This window comes from Triturus cristatus, chromosome 3_1, assembly GCF_964204655.1.
Source record: "Triturus cristatus chromosome 3_1, aTriCri1.1, whole genome shotgun sequence".
Lineage (NCBI taxonomy): Eukaryota > Metazoa > Chordata > Amphibia > Caudata > Salamandridae > Triturus > Triturus cristatus.
The window spans coordinates 125,499,331-125,519,272 of NC_140583.1; the positions used below are offsets into that span (position 1 = coordinate 125,499,331).

The window sequence follows — 19,942 nt, forward strand, 5'->3', positions numbered from 1 at the left end:
GACCTCGCGGGGGAAACCCACCCTGGAGAAGATCCCCATCAGGGCCCGGCCCACCACGGGGGCCGTAATGGTGCGTAGGGGAATAGCCTCTGGGTAGCGGGTGGTGTGGTCCACTAGGACCAAGATGAAACGGTGACCTTGGGATGTGGGGGGGTCCAGTGGCCCCACGATGTCGATCCCGACTCGTTCGAAGGGGGTACTGACGACCGGGAAGGGTTGGAGGGGAGCCTTGCGCTTCCCCCCACTCTTCCCACTGGCTTGGCACGTGGGGCAGGACTTGCAGTGGGCTTCTACCGCTGCTTTCATCTTAGGCCAATAAAAGTGGGTCACGAGACGGCTGTAGGTCTTGTCCTGACCCAGGTGACCGGCGAGGGGGACATCGTGGGCTAAGCCCAGGAGGAAATCCCGGAAGCGGAGAGGTACCACCAGTACCCGTCCGGATCCCAGCTCCACTGATTTCTGCTCACTATACAGGACGTTATTCTCCCAATAGATTCGGTGCGTTCCGGTCTGGTCACCTGCGGCTTGGCCCTCGGCCTGGCGCCGCAGCCCGACCAGGGAAGGACAGGTGGCTTGCTCCCGGCAAAATTCTTCTCGGGTGGGCCCGCCCTCGTGGCGCCAATGGGCCAACTCGGGTAGATCCCCCAACTCGGGGACCGGGGCGGGGTCGGATGGTGCGGGTTCGTCGCTGACGACGGACCCGTCCGATGGGGGAACGGGAGGACCCTCGGCGGGGACGGTGCTGGCTACTCTGACCGGGGTGCTCTCGATTTCTCTCCGGGGAGTGAGTCGGGCTGTCATCGATCGGGTGGTGGCACACACCCACTCGGGGAGTCCCATCATTCCTAGGTGGGCCTTGCGCTCTACGTGCTTCCAGGGGGAACTCTCCAGGTCGTTCCCTAAGAGGCAGTCGACCGGCTGGGAGGTTCTTACGGCCACCTTGAGTTTGCCTATCACCCCTCCCCACTCAAATGGCACCAGGGCCACCTGACACATACTTTCCCTATTGTCTGCAGATATTACGGGGCAAAAGACATTGGGGAGGATCTGCTCCTCGGGAACTAGGTGCCTGAGGACACCGGTGATACTGGCCCCGGTGTCCCGCAGGGCCTCTACCTGGTGGCCATTGATCTTGACGAGCTGCCCATATTTCTGTGTGTTGGACGGTAGGAGGCTACCAGGGATCATTTCCCTATCTCCCAGGGATACTAGGGCCATCGCGGCTGGTTCCCACTCCTCGGCTTCCTCAACCTCCTCCCCTAGGGCTACGTTGGCTATCTGTCTCGCAGGGGTGACTTGGGTGGCCATGGGGCACTCTGGGTCATTGGCGTAGTGCCCGGGTTTCTGGCAGCGGAAACATGTGACGGTCACCCGGTGTCCCCGTCTCCCGGGGGGCCCTGTTACTGGTGGGGGGGGCGCCGGGAAAGGTGGAGGTGGTGTCTTCGGGTGGCTAGGCTGGGACTCCCTTGGCCCTCCCTGGTTCCCTCCCCCTCTCTGGCGGGGTGGTCCCTGACTGGTTCGGGGGTACTCTCCTACCATGCCCCGGGAGACCCGGGTGTTGGTCCAGCGGTCGGCCTCCACGGCCAGCTTCCGGGGATCTGTGAGCTTGCTATCCAGCAGATGTTGACGTAGCTCTACGAAGCAGTTCGCAGCCAGATGTTCCCATAACATGAGGTCAGTGAGTTCGGCAAGGGTGGTGACTTTGCTGCCCTTGACCCACCCATCGAAGGCCCGACTAAAAAAGTTTACATACTCCACCCAGGTGGTGCCCGGGATCTTCCTGCAGTCCCGGAACCGTTGGCGGTACATTTCTGGGGTGAGGCCGTATCTTGTGAGGAGAGCCTCTTTCATGTGGCTGTAGGAGGTCTGCAGGGATAGGGGTAGGTCGAGCAGGGTGTCCCTTCCTTCGCTCAGAAACCGTCCCCACAACCCCGCCCCCCAGTCCTTCTGTGGAATCCGATGGGAGGTCATGGCGACCTCGTAGGCCCGAAACCATTGCTGAATGTCATCGTTTTTATAATATTCTTTGACCACATCCTTGGGGATGTGGACCTTCTGTTCCGCTGGGGGGGCCGTCTCTCGGTTCCCCGAGGGCCTCCCGTCCTCATTTCGGGCCTTGAGCTCGAGTTCCTTTAAGCTCCGCTCGTGCTCCAGTTGGAGCTTTCTTCCTTCGTGCTCCCGTTGGAGTTTCTTTTCTTCCAGTTCGCCTTGTACACGCATTTGCTCTACTGCTAGCTTCTTCTCCGCTAACTTCAATTCGCCCTCGATTTTGAGTTTGGCTAACTCGAGTTCATGACTGCGGCTTCTCTCTCTGTCCGCGAGCTCTTCCGGGGATAGGCCCCCGTCTGGTACGATGCCTCGCACCTGATTGCTACTGCTTTCATTTTGGGGGGGTTCGGCTTCGTCGGGGCGCTCCCCCGTGCCTTCCGGGCGGGAGGCCCCGGTCTCCACCCAAGTTTTCAGTGCTTTCTGCAAGTCTTCTTTAGTGTTGAGGCCAGTGGTAGCGATTTTGAGTTCTTTGCAAAATTGTTTTAGCTCTTTGTGTGTGTATTCTTCCAGATGCTCCACCTGGAACACTCTGTTGGCGTTGGTTTCTGCGGAGCTCGTGGCGCTTCCTTCTGCCATCTTTGTTGGTCGTGCGTCCGTCGTTTACTGTACGATCTCTAGGTGATGGGCCCGAATCCCGTCGCTTGCCACCAATGTTAGACGGCGACCTCAGAGGAGCCCGGAAAGGGGATCCTGACTACCCTGAGACCCACCCTCAAAGTATCGTAGCCGGGCACTGGCGGGAGATTCCCCAGGGGGAGGATTCTCGCAACTAGGATCGTACTTCTGGCACCACACGACACAGAGGGACCACACTGGTTATTCTCAGAACAAGCTTTATCAAACAGGTATCACTGCAAATATGTACAAGGTGAGCACGGGCTCAAGAGTCTCGGAAAGGTAGGGGGTAGCGGGACTGTCGTTGGTAACGGTTCAAAGCAGGGACGTACCCGGCGCACAGCTCACAATCCTCGAGCTGGGGGATACGTGGTCGGAGGTGGGGTCCGGCGGGACCGTGAGAGTTTGGGGGAGCCGCGAGTCACTCAGCAGGGCTCAGGTACAAGTTCGGAGGTCTTACGATCTTCAGGGAGCCGCGAGTCACTCAGCAGGGCTCAGGTACAAGTTCGGAGGTCTTATGATCTTCAGGGAGCCGCGAGTCACTCAGCAGGGCTCAGGTACAAGTTCGGAGGTCTTACGATCTTCAGGGAGCCGCGAGTCACTCAGCAGGGCTCAGGTGAGTTCCAGTTCCAGGAGCTGCGACCACGTCAGCAGGCTCTCGTTGTTCCAGCGTCGAATCTGCCGGACAGCCCCAGAGCACCCCTTGTTATAGTTCGACCCCTCTTTGATGTCCGGAGTCTGTGCAGGCAGGGGTCTTGTCACCTGGGGGTCGCTTGTCGGGATTTCCTGCTATAGTCTTTTGATCCTTTCAGGGCCGGGTCGGGAGGAGTCCCAGACACCCAGCAGGCGTGGAGCCAGCCCTCAGGGAGGCCGGAGGGCCGATCGAAACCCATCGTCCCGGGGGAGTTCAGAGGTGCGATAGAAACTGCTCCTCCCTCTCTCATCCCCTGGAAGCGTGATGTCCTCCAGCCGGAGTGGCGCCTCTATGCCCGGGTCGCGCTGGGGCCGGGCGGCCATCTTGGTGCATGAAGTGGGCACGCGGGCCCGGGGTGGCCGAAAGGGGAGAGGCCAGGGACGGAGATGTCCGGGTCGGTGCGTGTGTCCTGGTGGGGAGGTTCGGCCGGGCCGGGGGCTTGGGCTGTAGGTACCAGGTTTCGGTGGTGCGGGGGTACGGAGGGCCATTCTACGAGGCCGGGTCCAACAGTCCTTTATTGACACCTCTGATGGAACTGACACTGACTAAGATTAATTGAAGTGCTAGCATTATTAAGTGCCGCTCTTTCCCTTCCTTCTGAATTCAGTGAAAGTGTGGTCTAAAGGAGACAGGGGCAGGTGACTTGCTTATCTTGGGGTGAAGACAGTGGAGTGGTCAGTGCCTAATGTATCGGTCAATCATGAACACCTACTGCCCTTTCCACTTCAACATTCACTCTTACTCTGTGGGTCCAGGATTTTGGAATGGGCAATCAACAGCAGAGGCTTGTTAATAGGTGATAATGCCCCATTCAGAGGGTAATACTATAACCGTATAGCCCACCGTAGCGGGCTATACCGGCTATTAAAGGCCCGCTGCAGCTTTAAAGGCCCGATCCAAAGGCGAGGGACTTTAACAAAGCAGCGGGACTTTAATAGCCGGTATAGCCCTGCTACGAAGGGCTATAAGGCAATTGAACATTCGGCCACTAGAGGGCAGAATGTTCTAACAAATAAAACAAAGCCTTCAGGGAGCGCGAGGGGATTCAAATCCCCTCAGGCTCCCTGAAGCCTTTGTTCACAGCCAGAGCTGTGAACAAAGAAACATTGGAATGTTGGCGCTCCGGGCTTATACCAGCCATTATAAGCCCAGAGCTACTCCATTGTTTTCAATGGAGCTTCCAAAATTCCAATGTTCTAACACTTATTAGAACATTGGAATGTGGAGCACTCCATTGTAAACAATGGAGTGCTCCATGCTTCTACGGGCCGGTAAAGGCCCGCAGAGCAACATTCCAATGTTTTAGAAAAGCCTCTCGAAGTTCGAGGGGATTTAAATCCCCTCGAGCTTCGAGAAGCCTTTGTCTAATTTGTAAAAACATTCTGCCTTCTAGTGGCAGAATGTTCTAATAGCCTTATAGCCCTTCGTAGCAGAGCTATACCGCTATTAAAGTCCCGCTGCTTTTGTTAAAGTCCCTCGCCTTCGGCTCGGGCCTTTAACGCTGCAGCGGGCCTTTAATAGCCGGTATAGCCCGCTACAGCGGGCTATAAGGCTATAATAACATCTGTAAAGCAGACTGAGTATCCCCATAGACAACGATTAATAGGTTATTATAGTAAAGTTAGTAGAATGTTTTACTCCCCCATCAATGCTTATGTTACTAATAACGCCTTCATAACTCTCTATGAATGACTGATAAATGATTTTACACATTCGGAATAAGTTCAGAGTTTAACTTGTTGTACACCAATGTACAGGTCAGCTGCTTTCTAACAAGAAAGTCAATGATAATGAGTAAATGCAAATTTAATTCACACGAAGGTGCTCCTAGATGGTGGTTGTGTTATATGTGAGCATTTCTTACTGATATTTTAATTAGGACTTGCATAGCTCACAAACTGCCATTACTATGGCATCCCAGCATCTTTTGTGGTGCTGGGGTAACACTTTCCAAAGGCATCCCTGCTCCGGCAATGACGGCGTGAGCAGGCAGCCCATCACAGTGCCAGGCAAACCAATATATCAAATTCTCAATTAAATGTAGAATGTACCTGATCCCATATTGAATTGACTACTCAGTTTATGGGAGGCACTCTACAGCTCTCTGCTCCCTTAAACCATTTCTTAAGAGTGCAATATTTCATTCCGATGCAGGGATCACAATCTATGCACAGCTGAGACCAACCATCAATTTTACCAGACTGACTATTTTGAAATGCAAAGTCTTTCTTTATTCACAGAAAATGTCCAACCTGCTTAGCAAGAAAAACATATTGCCTTAGACTCAATCAGATATGGTTTAGGATTGTGACAGATTTTCAGAACCTTTTTAGTCCACTCATCGCTGACTGTCAAATTGCTGAAAATTGATAGCAGGTAAATACTGATGGATCCACCCAGACTGACCGGCACTCACATTAGACCATAAACTGGGGGGTCTTTTCACGAGTGCCGCCAGGTAGTGGTGTCTATTCCTGGCACAGGATATGCATCGAGGGAGAAACGAACAATCGCCCTCGCACATGTATCATCAGTGGTCTGATTTTTCTTTTCATTTGGTGATCAGACATGTTGGGTACCTTCAATGGTGAAGCGGTGCCTTCAACCCTAGATTCAGCGCCTATTATTGGGCGATTTCACCCCCTCTAATTTATTATTCTAATATTTAGCTGCCTTATTCAGGAATTGAACTACCCTCCACACGCCTCTTCCTCTAACCCTTTGAAAAGTGTGCTTGCATGTGTGGGTTAGAAGCACTGAGCAATCCTGCATCCTTTCCATCCAGAAATCTGAAGCCAGTATGCTGGCATTGGGCTAACGCTGCCCCCTAGCTCAAATATTAGGGAAAGTTACCTACCCTTTTCCACCCTGGGAACACAGTTTCAAACTTTCTTAAGTAGAACTTTATAAATGTTTCCCTGTTCTGTACACTTTGCATTTGCTCATCTACAACCTTCCATGGAGCTACGCGATAGGAAGGGAGTTCTTTATCACATGTTAGGCCATTAGGTAACGGCAACAGGAGGTAAATCCTGCCAGGGCGCAATCCTTCCATCAATTGGTCCCATCTTCTAGCTACCACTGCAGTCCACACACCCACATTCTATTGAATCTTACACTAGCAGCATTCCAGACACAGGCTCAGACCTACAGGGAATGAGGACAGATAGGATGCTACATGAGCTCTGCACTGCTTTCTCCCCCTTATGCAAAGCAACTGAGCAATTTTTCCCTATCAAGCGCACAAGGAAATCAGTGTCCAGCGTTGGACTGTGAAGAGATCACTCTGAAAACTGGTGTTAGCAGATGTGTTTACTAGAAATGCTATTTTCACACTTCTGAATGCCCTGCAAATGCACGCTCTCCCTAAGCATCACATCCTGGTTTCGCTGGCCTCCCTGCACTGTACGAAGAGGGGCCCCCTCCAGGCTCAATAAGGAGCTCTCTGGTCAGAGTGCAGTGCCGAGGGGGCCCCCTGGAGCTTGGGCCCCCCCACGCACCGCAGGGGCTGCGGGGGCCTGTGTTACGCCTCACACTAGGTCTTTCGACTAGCTTCAACACTACACTGATCATTTAAAGAAACATACCACCAAGCAAGTCCCGTGGACGTATGCCTTTTGCTTTCTTCCTGAACTACACAAAGGTTTTCAAGGGAATCAAAAGGATAACCCAACATTTAGACACCGATTGCGCGCTGGATGGTCAGACCCTCTATCCAAGGTTGGACGTCGCTGGATGGTCAGACCCTCTATCCAAGGTTGGACGTTTTAGGTCAAAAGGTAGATTTTATGAATTTGCTGTATTCGCTGCCTTTATCCTTTGAGTTCAGTGCACAGTGTGAGCTTCATGCCCTGCTTTCCCAACACTGAAGATGCAGGTAGCAGGCACACACTCTGAGGCTTAGAGAAGCTTCAGATTTCGAAAATCTTCTTGCTAGTATACATTTATACCGGGGGTGCACTGGTGCTGTCTGTTGTGTGCACACATTGTACCATATGGACTCATTCTGAAAACTGTATTGCAAACAAACTATAATGTGTACAAATCAGGTTTCAGTGAATATCATTTGTGCATCACCAAGTAAGTGTTTTGATTCTATTAAAAGCTTTCTTTGTATCCCGCTTCAGAATTATTTTTAAATAGTCTTTAATTTTTGCTTTCATAAATGCTGAATGTACACAGTTCATTTTCAGTATTTATATTTTGTGGTGTGTTACAAAAAAAGGCATCCTACAGTCTTTCCTTTCACACTCTCTTTAACCCGGCAAGATTGCCACATAATTCACTTTACTTTTCTCTCTCTGACTGCAAGGTGAGAGAAGTTCCTAAACACCAATACCCAAGTTAATAAAAGCAACAATTTGTCAAAAGACTTGGGGAATATTTATAAGGTGATATGGCCAGCAGAATATCACTTTCACAGGCATTCGGGTGGCGATATCTTCTCCTCCTTATTTACTAAGTGGCATTAACGCCTCCTTGTAAATAAGGCCCCTTTTCATGCTTCACTTAGAGTGAAAGGTGCGTGCAATGGGTGTTGCAGTAGGCGTTTCGCCGCAACACCCATTGTTTTTTTACGCTGCCCCAGAGATTTACAAAGCTGGGGCAGCCAAAAAATGAAGACCAAGGAATACCTAGTCTTAGACTGGCACTACGAGGATAAATTATTAATTTTTCCTAGTTTTTTTCTCTTTCTATGTGTGTTGCATGCATGCAGCACACATAGAAAGAGCAAATCGCCTTTTCAGGGTTGTTTATGTGCAGGAAAGTGTCCCTTCCTGCACATAAACAACTGCCCCTGCAGCACAGTCACCCATGCAACATGGTGCAAGGGTACCCGCCCTGGCGCTAAGCAGCGTTTATTAGCGCCAGCACTAGGGGAAACATAGGGATGCACCGTATTTTTGTAAATACGGCGCATCCCTGCATTTTAAAAATGTCGGAGTGCGCCGTTACCAATTTTGGCATAACACCGCCCAACGACATTTTATTGTAAATATCCCCCTTAGTCTGACATTTGAACTCTTTCAATGGAAGCAAAAGTTACAGGATAAATAAAGAATTTAAAGGCATCTTTAGTTATTGCTTGAACTTTCACCGGGATCCTAACTCAAAGTTTGGAAAACGCTGGTCTAGTGTGAAGCCTTAATTGTTATTCACCTGTAAATATTTACTCACATATACTTTTTTGTGTGACTAAAACTGCCCGGCAAAAAAAGTAGCTATTTTAGGTTGGAATGCCCAAAAAAACGTTTGGAGCATTCACAAATGTACTTTTTGCAGGTATTCAAAATGTTTTCTAGGCCCAATCCCTCAGTGAAAAAGGTTGCAGACTTCTGAGTATTGTAAGAAATGTTTTAATCTCCAGTGCTGGAATAGGGCGAGATTACTACCAAAACTGGTGGGGAAGTAGAGGAAAGGGTTTTTCCTAGAGGTAAATGTGCACTGTGCCAGTACATCATTTGTAAAACAATAAGTGCCGGGCCCTCCTCAAGAGGTCACTGCAGCTTGCACCCCACACTACTCAGTGTGCTGCTCGTGATAGTACCAAAGAAACTTTTAACCATCACACTCCTAAAAGAGTTACTATTCAGACTATTCCAGGCCCTCAACACCATGAGAATAGTTTGAGCGCTGATAATCAGCATTTTTTATGTATCTTGAATTTATAAACATCTGCTGTTGTGCTCAGTTAAAATCAGTTCTGTCCTCTCTGGCCCAGCTTCCCGGCAGGAGGCGGAGACAGATTGTGTAAGGCAGACCAGGCCCATTCAGGAACAAGGAAATCTCCTCCCCCTACTCTAAATGCAGCCTAGGTCTATTCAGCCCAGCCCTGACTCATTCAGGAAAGGCAGGAAACACACCAACCCAACTAGTGGCTGTTTGAGAGAATGCACATCCCCAGCCCCTGATACTCCAAAGCCAGACAGTCATCCACAAACCAGCCAAGGCACACAGAATGGCGAAGCAAGAAAATACCCACTTTCTAAAAGTGGTATTTTCAAACCCACAATATAAAAATCATCTTTACTGAAATATGCATTTTTACAGTCTGAGTTCAGGCATCTTGTCTCAATGGGAAGTTATGCTTATAAGATGTTATAAATAAACTCCAAATTCTATCCTTTGGGACAGATAGCCTTTCAATTGTGAAAAACAAAATTCACTGTATTTCACTATCAGAATATGTTACATACATCAGTACATGTCTTACCTTTCACATACACTACACCCTGCCCACAAGGGTACCTTGGGCCCACTTTAAGCATGTCTTATATGTTAGAAAAGGGACGGTTAGGGCCTGGCAAGTGAGTGCACTTACCAGGTCGACATGGCAGTAGAGACTGCGCCCAGACACTGCAGTGGCAGGTCTGCGACCCCTTTGAAGGGCTGCTTGTGTGGCACAATCAGTGCTGCATGCCCACTAGCAGCATTTGATTTACAGGCCCTAGGCTACTACATACTTAGTAGTAAATCAAATAAGAAATCATGGAAACACCAATCCATAATAACAATCTACACAGAGAGTATATGCACTTTAACACTGATTAACAGTGGTAATGTGCCCAGAGTCCTACAACCAACAAAAGCAGGAGGCCAAAAAGCTAAAAGTCTGGGGATAAACCTGCTGAAAAAGCCAGGTATAATACTTCAGAATTAAAAGTTCAGTCAGTCTCTCAAGATGTATTGTTATAAATAGATGAGTTTAAAGAAGCTTTGGCCAATGTTGTGCTATGCAAGTACCCTTACTTTACCTTACCATATGCTACCATAACATCAACACCATACCATAAATACCCAACCATACCATAAATACCATACCATATATACCATACCATACACTTCATACATACTGTTAGAAATGGTATTTCTGGTTGGCTAGTGCATTCCCCTAAGCCAGGCAGAAACCACCACTCTAGTCAAGGCAAGGGAGTTACACGCTGAAGATAGCCCCTGCTCACCCCCTTGGTAGCTTGGCACGAGAAGTCAGGCTTATCCCAGAGGCAATGTGTAAAGCGTTTGCACAACAACCCACACTCAGCAGCAACACACTAGGCACACTACAAAAGAAACTCCACACAAGGTTATATAAAAAATAGCCTTTGTATTATCCAAAACACATTAGAATCATCATCACACAATATCAGTGTCAGAACCTTTAGAAAGTACTAGTAGTAGATATAAGACACAACCATTGATTACTGGTGAAATACTGTACTTGGCATTAGCACCTGCAACATAAACACATCATGTCTGCATCACATTAGGCCAAAACATTACGCATAAATCACATTACGCATGAATAACATTAAGCCTAAATATCCTATGCATAAACACATTATGCAATCACTGTAGGCATAAAGACATTATGCATCCATCACATTAGGTATAAACCCCATTAGGCATGAAATCATAGCATTGCATAGAATAGCCTATTATGCATTTAACATAATCAGCAGCAGTGTACCCTAATAAACACTGCACACCAGGGTACTAAGCATAACATGTGATGCCTAAAAAACACCAACAGCTGTGCAAGTCCTAATATCACCTAGGACAGCCTATAAGGCAAAACTTGACCAGTATAAAATGCTAGGTATCTCATCAGCAGCTGCGCACCATAACACACCTGCCACGCGGTTCTTGTCCCCCACGTCGGTGTCTCTAAGCAGGCGCCCTGTCCTGGGCTCGCCACGCAATGCCAACAGAATAAACAAGCATTGGCATAGCCAAAAGGTCTCGCCTTTGGGACCTTATAAGTGTTTATCCATGCAACAGTTGCATAACTAAATACTTATAAGGTCCCAAAAGCGAAACCTATTGGCCGTGCAGCCGCGAAAGTGATCGCGATTAAACATCAAAGCGGCCGTGCAGCCGCGAAAGTGAAAGTAATCGAGGTAAAAGTGGCGTGCGCACCCGCGCACATGCACTGTAGCTCTAGGCTGGCCTGGTAGCACTTTTTGGAGCCCTCTCAATAAGTCTCGCCAGACCAGCGCATGCGTTGGGTCAGGCGAGACCTAAAAAGAGGGTGGGGTCACAACTCGCCCCTGTCTCCTTCCTTGGAGACTGACCCGGTGCTGCTGAAGCCTACCAGGCTGCTCCTGGCTCCTGCTGCTGAACTCGAATGCCCCAGAGCAGATACGAAGGCAGCTGCCCGCGACTAGGTGGTGCAGCTGCGCAAATGCCAGGAATGCCCAACGGGGCTGGTCAGGAGCCTCCCGCCCTGGTTCAAAAATGAAGGCTGCTCCCGCCCTCATGGCGACTGGAGCTTACTGTAAGGAAGCTCAGCCCCACTCACCATTCCGTGGGGGATGAGCAATTCTCCTCGCAGCCGTTGGTTGTAACACCCGGGAGCCGGGAGGATTTCTACCTCTCGTCGGCTCCGCTCTTCTTCAGGTGCCCGCTTCTCCGTCTGCAAGACCGTCACTCCGGTGCAGCTGCCGCAGTTGGGGGCCCTTCTCAGACCTTCGTCCGCCTCTCTTGAGGTCCTGCAGACCCCTGGGTCCTCCGGGAAAGCCCTCAAACTCCGGCCTCACTTTTGGGCAGCATGCGGTGCTCTATCAAGCTCACGGGAGCCCTGCCCACAGACGTCTGGGATTACCGGGCAAATAAAGCTTGTGGGGCTCTCCTCTTTCTCATGGGAGCCCCGCCTACAGTCAGGTGTCTTCTGCCTGACTTCCGGATTTTGCGGCAGCACTCGTTGCGAGCCCCTGTCTCGGGCTCGGTAATTCACAAACCAAAGAGAGTGCCAATCACATATTCCGGGTCGGCATCACAGCGCTGCGGGGCACAGCAGTGGCAGGGTGCTCCTCGCGCTACAGTCGGTGCCTCCAGCCCCGCCCTTACCACATGCCTGAATTTGCAATCTGTACAGGGCAGCGCTGGCACAAAGGGGTGCAGAACACAGTAGCAGACCTCTCCTTCATCCCCTGCAGGCCAGCTCACAGGGCCCTCCAGCAGGGAGGCAGTCCCGCGTGGCAGTTCCTCCTGGGGCGCAGCAGCCCGTTCCCAAGTAACACAAGAAAGCACACTACATTTTATATTACATTTCCTTTGTCTGCCCTGGCACAGGGCTTGGGGGAACTAGTCCTAACTGGAGGAACTAGTCCTAACTGGTTCTGGGGAGTGTGGAGCACTTTGTGTACAGTGCTCACATCCTCCTTTGTGAAATGGTGGCTGTACCATCAGACACACCACAGGGGGGGGAGCCAGCATTCACATAGGTAGGCACAGGCCTATTCAGGTTCAGGGGACTATTCCACCCACTACTCCAAATGCTGATGCCCTTTTCAGCCTAGTGCTGACTCACCCTGCCCCTCCTGGAGCCACACACACTCCACCAGCCCCTGTCACTCAAAAGCCAGACATGCAATTCACATCAGGCAGGCAGACAAATAGCACACAGAAATGCCAACTTCTAAAAGTGGCATTTCTAAAAAAGTTATAATAAATCTGCGCACACCATTGCGCAGCATTTATTATTACAATACCAAATATACCAAACTTGACCACGCGGCTCCTCTCATATCAGGAATTACCACTGAAACACTTATCAGGGAATCCCCAATGTATTCCTATGGGAGGGCAGCCCCACAGTAGTGAGAAACCAAAAGATCTGTTTGTCACTACCAGGACATGTCACACACTTAAGGTACATGCCCTATCTTTTACCTAAAATGCACCCTGCCCATAGGGCTAGCTAGGGCCTACCTTAGGTGTGACTGACATGCATTAAAAGGGTGGTCACAGACATGGCACACACTTTAGGTACCACGTCACAGCGGCAGTAACACTGCGCGCACAGGCCCTGCAATGGCAGAGGACTGAGATAGGTTTGAGAGGCTACTTTGGTGAGTGGCGCAATCAGCGCTGCAAGCCCACCAGTAGCATTTAATTTACCAGCCCTGGGTATATGAGATACCACTTTACAATGGACTGACAGGTAAATTAAATAGGCCAAACAGGTGTAGACCGATCTTACCATATTTAACACTGAGAGCACACACACTTTACACTGAATAGCAGTGCTAAAGTGCCCAGAGTCCTAAAACCACCAACACCATGTCAGAAAAAAGGCTAGGAGAAAGGCAAAACGTTTAGGGATGACCCTGCAAAAAGGGCCAAGTCCAACACATACCATACCTTACCCTAACATGCCATGCCATCCATACCATACCATACAATACATACCATACCCATAACATACATACATACCATACTATTCCATACATACCATTATCCAATCTTTACAATATAGTGTAGACTTTGGCTCCTCCAAGAGCACTATACAGCTCGCTCACCTCAAGCAATTGGTTGTGTAGTGTATCAGTCCACATTCTAGGCTGCGCTTCCATTGAAGTGCATGAGGTACTATTTTACACCTGAAACGTACACTTAAACACTACACTGTTACATCCAGTTCTTGATCACCTATATGCATCTTATCCAGAAAGCAAACATGTTTGCTACTTTTTCTCTCATCATTGGCAAAGCTAATTGGTCGGGCTTTAAAATGATTAAAAGCATTTGTGTATGCCTGAAAATTATCAACTTAAAGCCAGAACTATTGGCTTCGCCAATGCTTGTTTCTTATGTAACACCGCCTTCTAATTTCTTCTCTTCATCTTACTTACTACCGTATCCTGATCTATTCTCACAAGCACAACTGGTTGTCAATACTACTCTTAAATCTTCCTCCTCACACATTAGTTCGTTTTTCTCCCTCATCACTGTTCTGCTTACCTGCATTTTGTTCTCACCTCATGTGTAAGTTGCTTCAAAGTAGGGTTCAGAATTTTACACTGCTACAACTATTGCCATTTGCAAGTTTCCCCACTGAAATGGGAAATAATATGGAGATTTTTCGGCTGTGAAATTTCGCAGGTTTGATCTGCCTGTTTAGGTCTCGCCTGACCCAGCGCATGCGCTGTCCTGGCGAGAATTTTTGAGCGGGCTACAAAAAGTGCTACCAGGCCAGCCTAGAGCTACAGTGCATGTGCGCGGGCGCGTGCGCCGCACTTGACCCCGATTACTTTCACTTTTGCGGCCGCTTTGATGTTTGATTGCGATTGCGATCACTTTCGCAGACGCACGGACGCTTGTTCCAACTTATCTTCATTTCAATCTCCACTGCCGCAGCCTGTTGTTTACTTGTTTCCCTTGTTCTTTTCTGTAACAGTTTTTGCTCTTTATTCTTACAGTTCCTTACTTTCTAGGAATTATGAGAAGTGTTCTTTTTCTTACACACACACATTTATATCTCGTATTTGGCATTCCAACCTGGGTCCGGTATGTTTTTTCAGCAAAAATCATTGGATCTTCATGGACAAAGTAATTTTGTCATCCTGACAGCTCCTCAAAATAAACTTTTGTTGGCTTGGTTTCGTCAGGCTTTCTTCATTCATTTAAAGGATTGTTGTCAATTAAGTATATTCAACTATATAACAACAGCAAGAGGCCATGGAAATTTCAAGCAATGTATTATGCAAATACCGTATACCATAATAATGTATCATGGCCTGCAGAGAATAAACCATCACTTTCACAACATGTGCACATTACACGGCCGGCTCTTTAGCACATTCTGATTCTGCATGTGCTGATTCGACAGAAAGGAGACATGGGGACAGGCCCTAGTTTGGGAAATGCTGTACAAAGATCTCGAGTAACAAGCATTGGCATAGCCAATAGGTCTCGCTTTTGGGACCTTATAAGTGTTTACCCATGCAGCAGTTTATGTTATTGCACCAAGGATATTGTGCTGCGTAACTAAATACTTATAAGGTCCCAATAGCGAGACCTATTGGCTATGCCAATGCTTGTTTTAACAGGGGAAAGCGTCAGGGGTGCCGAAGCTCCCCGTAATTTCCACATGTGGTAAACTTGACACTGCTTCTACTTGTGACCCCAAATGTTTGTGCAAGGGTCGCAAAAATCCAGGACTTGCACAATCGAGCCCTATTGCATTGGCCAGAAGAATCTACCTTAATGGACAATATAAAACCTTACAAAGTCTTGGAAGGACTGAAATGGACGAGCTGTGGCGAAGTGCCAAAGGATCCGAGTTCTAATCCCAGCGTCCCCCTTCACCAAATGTTGTGATCCTGGGTAAATACATTTATCTCGCTTGGGAGTACTAAGAAACAGAAAGAACTCAAGTACTGAGCGATACATGCAAAACTAGAGATTTATATTGTGATTATGTGCATTTTTAATTTTGCATTTTTCGAGGGGGTCACAGAGTCATGATACTCTGCGTTTGATGAAGGGCACTGAGGTGACACACGAGGCCTAGTCCGAGATCTCAAAGTCTGGAGACTTAATTAGAAAACAGGAAGCTTAGCTTTAAGGATAACAAAAGCACAGAGGGGTGAATAAAATGTTCAGTAGCACCAGTAGACACACAATATGCTCTATAAAAAAAAAGGCATTACTGCTTGTTGCCTTGCCTGTTACAAAAACGTAAGACCCGTCTGATTTGCATATATAGCACCAGACCGGTCCTCCACACCTGCAAATAATCCTAATAGTATTGGTTCCATTTTTTATACTGCTGCTAGCATAGTTTTACAGTTTTTTATACGGCTGGCTAGCATAGTTTTACAGTTTTTTATACGGCTGGCTAGCATAGTTTTACAGTTTTTTATACGGCTGGCTAGCATAGTTTTACAGTTTTTGTTGTAATAAAATTGATACTCAGTGTCCTCAAAGAGGAACTGCTCCATCAAACAAACAAACACAATTAAACCCATGACATGCAGGTTTCACAGAAGTCTCTGTAATACTTGCATTGACCCACTGAACTACCTGCCTCTCTACAGTAAACGTCTCGCCCTGAAAACACCTGGAGCCCGAGTTCTGCCAGTGCAGAGCAGAAACCCTCACACCCTCCTTATGGGAGCACAGGTACAATGGCCGACAGTTGTGAACCCCAGGCGTTCACTCAGTTATTTCGGGCGCTGTTACAGACAATTCGAAGGCCGCTCCAAAGAGGGCTTGGAGCCTGGTTGAAAAGGAGTAATATCACAATAGGAGATCGTTTTATGCTAGGAAATTCAGGAGTAAGACACACATAAATCGGTAAGAAGACACAATTCACAGGGCAAAGTTTGAGAATCTGGTGTTTGGCGTCCATCATTCTATAAAGATGGTTTGAATAACAATGTGAAATGTTCTCGAATAATAAAATAACCTTTGTACAGTGTACCGTGATTCACTCCCTCCGTCACACAGCATCGCCTCCCGGCCGCTGTATCCCCCAAGCAGCACTTAGAGAAGCGGACTGAGGAGAGTTCAGCGCCGTTACCCGTGATGGGCAGCCCCGCTCTGATTAGGGCAGAGGGGATCAAGGGAGCATCAAGCCCTGACGCCCGTCTCCGCTCCAGTGCTTGGCATTTTGCATCGTTCCTGTTAGCAAGGATTGCACCAATACTCACTCCTCTTCTAACAGAGGGGTGAAAGGATTCCTGGTTATAAAATGGACCATTTACCTGACGTTGTAATGACCTCTAAATACCTCAATGCTGCATCAGAAGTCTTTGATCCGTAGGCCTCTAGGACCCCGAGGCTACACTCTGGTTGTAAGGCTCCCAGTCATGCATGCGAGGGTTGCACGTTGTGGACACCTGCCCTGGTTTTTGTGGACAAGGACGTATGTGTCATGATGCATTTTGGCTCACGTCCTGGGGTGAGATGAAGGTAGGAAGGTGAGAACGAAAGAGGACGCGGACTAGAGTCAAACGGTGACAAAAGGAGGAGCTTTGATGATAAAGAACCTGCAAGAAAGAGGTGAAGGGACAGGAACCGAAGGGTGGTGGAGGCAGAGGCCTGAAGTGGCCCCCAGACTAGGCTGCCTTGGCATTCAGCAGCCCTGGTGGCAGGCCTTGAAGAAAAAATAGCCTTCTGCACTTTATTTATTTATTAATTCATTCCTGAATTAAGCACTCGGTTGTACCTTATCTTAAACCAAGGAATAAAAACACACCCCTCAGGGCAATCCATCTAAGGTCTCATATTCATAATGTTGTGAGCTCCGAGCATTAACCAGGTGGTCCAAGGGTTGGGATTCCAAGCTGTGTGCCGGTTACCACCACTGGTGATTACCAGGGCCATGAGACCCGCCCCGCTGCTGTTTTCCCCAAGTGCACACGGGCAGGTCAAACCTGCTGATATGTGTCTCTGATAAAACACCTGGACATGGAGAAGGCACCAAAAGGCCACACGCCGCGTCTCATTGTGAAGGGATCCGCCCAAAATAGGAGATGAGTGTTGCAGCTGTTAAAGTCCGGACCACAGGGCCCTGCATCTTACCACTCTGCCCAGGGCACTGGAAGCCAAAGGGTGAAGCAAAACCAAGGCCGCACCTTCATGAACGTCTGCATCACAAACGGTACGCATTAATACCACTGTGAACATAAGCGTAAGGTTTCTATAAATGAATACCAGCGACCAACACTTCTGTCGATCCCTTGGAGCAAGCTTTCATTGCTGCTGTTTTTAAAACACTTTGTCTTGGCCTGTGCTTTATGAAGCCTCAAATCAATGCATTTCACAATCAAGGAGGTACGAGCCTTCAAAAATCATAATGTACTATCTACAAGTTTACGCCTACATTTATTGCGTCAGACGCATGTGACTGATGGAGCGCGATGGGCTCCTTTATTGTCGGGGTGCATCATAATCGCGGATAGTCCGCATCCACACATATACCCATTTGTTCTGATAACAATGTGTCATTTCAATTGTGTGAGTAATAACATGTGAAAGTGTATTAGGGGGAAAAGTATCGTGCCATGCAAAGCAACAACGTGGCATTTGTGTTTAGGGTCGTAGATTATAGTATCTTATGTCATTTGCTTAGTAGAATTCCTCACATGTGATGTAACACATTTGATTTAAATGAGCACCTTATTAAAGTTGCACATAGATGTGATTAATTCTGTTTAACCTGTAGGATTTCATAAGTCGTTTGCAATGAAATATGAAATTGATGTACTTCTGTAATGTTATGATAAAGAAAGGCCTAAAGGAAATGTTCACTCATCTGTGTATTTGAAAGGCCCATGTGTTTCAGTCCTATGTTGGCCCATTTCTGTAGGCCTGAAATGTATTTCCCTGGGGGCTCACGAGTAGGGCTTGTTAGAGAAATTCATGTACACATTGAAATTTCCTGTTCTCACGTTTCTGTTGTAGGTGGAAAAAGTTGTCTTTGTTATTTTGAATAACGTCTTTTGTTTCGGAGAGTTAGGCTCGGGGAGGATGCGATACAAATTGTGAGGAGCGCTGAGAAATAGGAGACGGTGCTCTTCCTTGCTGAGGGAGGCCTGGGAATCAAGGTCATCGAGCCAGAAGCTGGGAGCACCGACACGAAGTGGAAAATCACCTATGGGAAGTGTCCAGCGAGATGAGGTGATCTGTGGGCGTGTTTTGTGTTTTCGTATTAGGGACCGTGCCCCGGGGTGGAGTTAGGAGAGGAGGCAAGGAAGCTCAAGGAGAGAAGGAGAAACTTACGATGAGCTTCATAGCTTTGGCTACAAGGTGAGTGTACTTCTTAGGAAGTCTTCACGAGCGGACACCTTTTCTAGATCTTGCCTGGAGAATGCCAAGTAGGGAGGTCCCTATAGTGTTAGTGTAGGGATAGACTAATGCTCTTTGTTCATTCCCCCCAGACGAAGAACGATCTTGACGTAGGGCCAGTCATTGCCTGCATTCTGCTACTTGAAATTGTAATTCTTTTTATGATTGATAAAATTGGCTCATAGGTTTGGATTAGTATCAGTTCCCATGTATTTCTACAACCTCGTAATGAGGTGCTTGCATATCCAGTTCTTTTTGGCTTTGTAATAAACCCTCTAACTTGGAATCTGGAGTCGGTGATTTATTAGAGTATGATTCTTACAATTTGTGGTCTGTTTGAATGAGTAATTCCTGCCCTCTACACTTCTCAGCAGGAAAGAAAGGTCCATCGGCCAAGAGTTCCACAGTAAATTGGCAGGAAGGAACTCGGCCCTTTCAGTTGCAAGAGTACTTCTGGAAAGGTGCAACAGATGCTGGGGTTCTCCTGGACAATCTTTCTGAATTCCTACCAATCGCGAGTTCACACGAAGAATATTAATGCAATCATAAAAGAGAAAACGTCTGACAATGCTTTACTTGCATCTAACAATGTTTCCAATATGACATGCATGTTTTCATGTGAATAAACCTATTCTCTTACAATTCCACTAATTTGGAGTCTGTACTCTGCACATTTTCCTCGTGGAAAATTATTTACTGCTACCCTTGACAATAGTAAATATCAGGGTGCAAATTTACAAACTTTTACGAACACCAATAAACAGGTAGGTTTCTGAGTGTACCCAAACGTACAGGTCATTCCTGCACTGAATGAAGGTCCCCAGACCCCCTCCCCCAAACATCCCCTCTGCAGAACATTTGCTACAAGACAATCTAGGTATGAGTAAATCTTTCTTGAATCTCAAATTTGAGAATAGCAAAAGTGGATTTGCCCTTATTAAAAATGCACTCATTAAAAAGGACTTATGCATGCATAAGGTGAATTCACAAGCAGGCTACGGCCTAGTG

The 19,942-nt window shown here is 48.0% G+C and overlaps 1 protein-coding gene across 5 annotated transcripts in view; it reads right to left on the reverse strand.

The window, feature by feature from the left end:
• SHANK2 (SH3 and multiple ankyrin repeat domains 2) overlaps positions 1-19,942 on the reverse strand; it is a 2,937,835-nt gene that overhangs the window by 746,404 nt on the left and 2,171,489 nt on the right. The window lies entirely within an intron of this gene.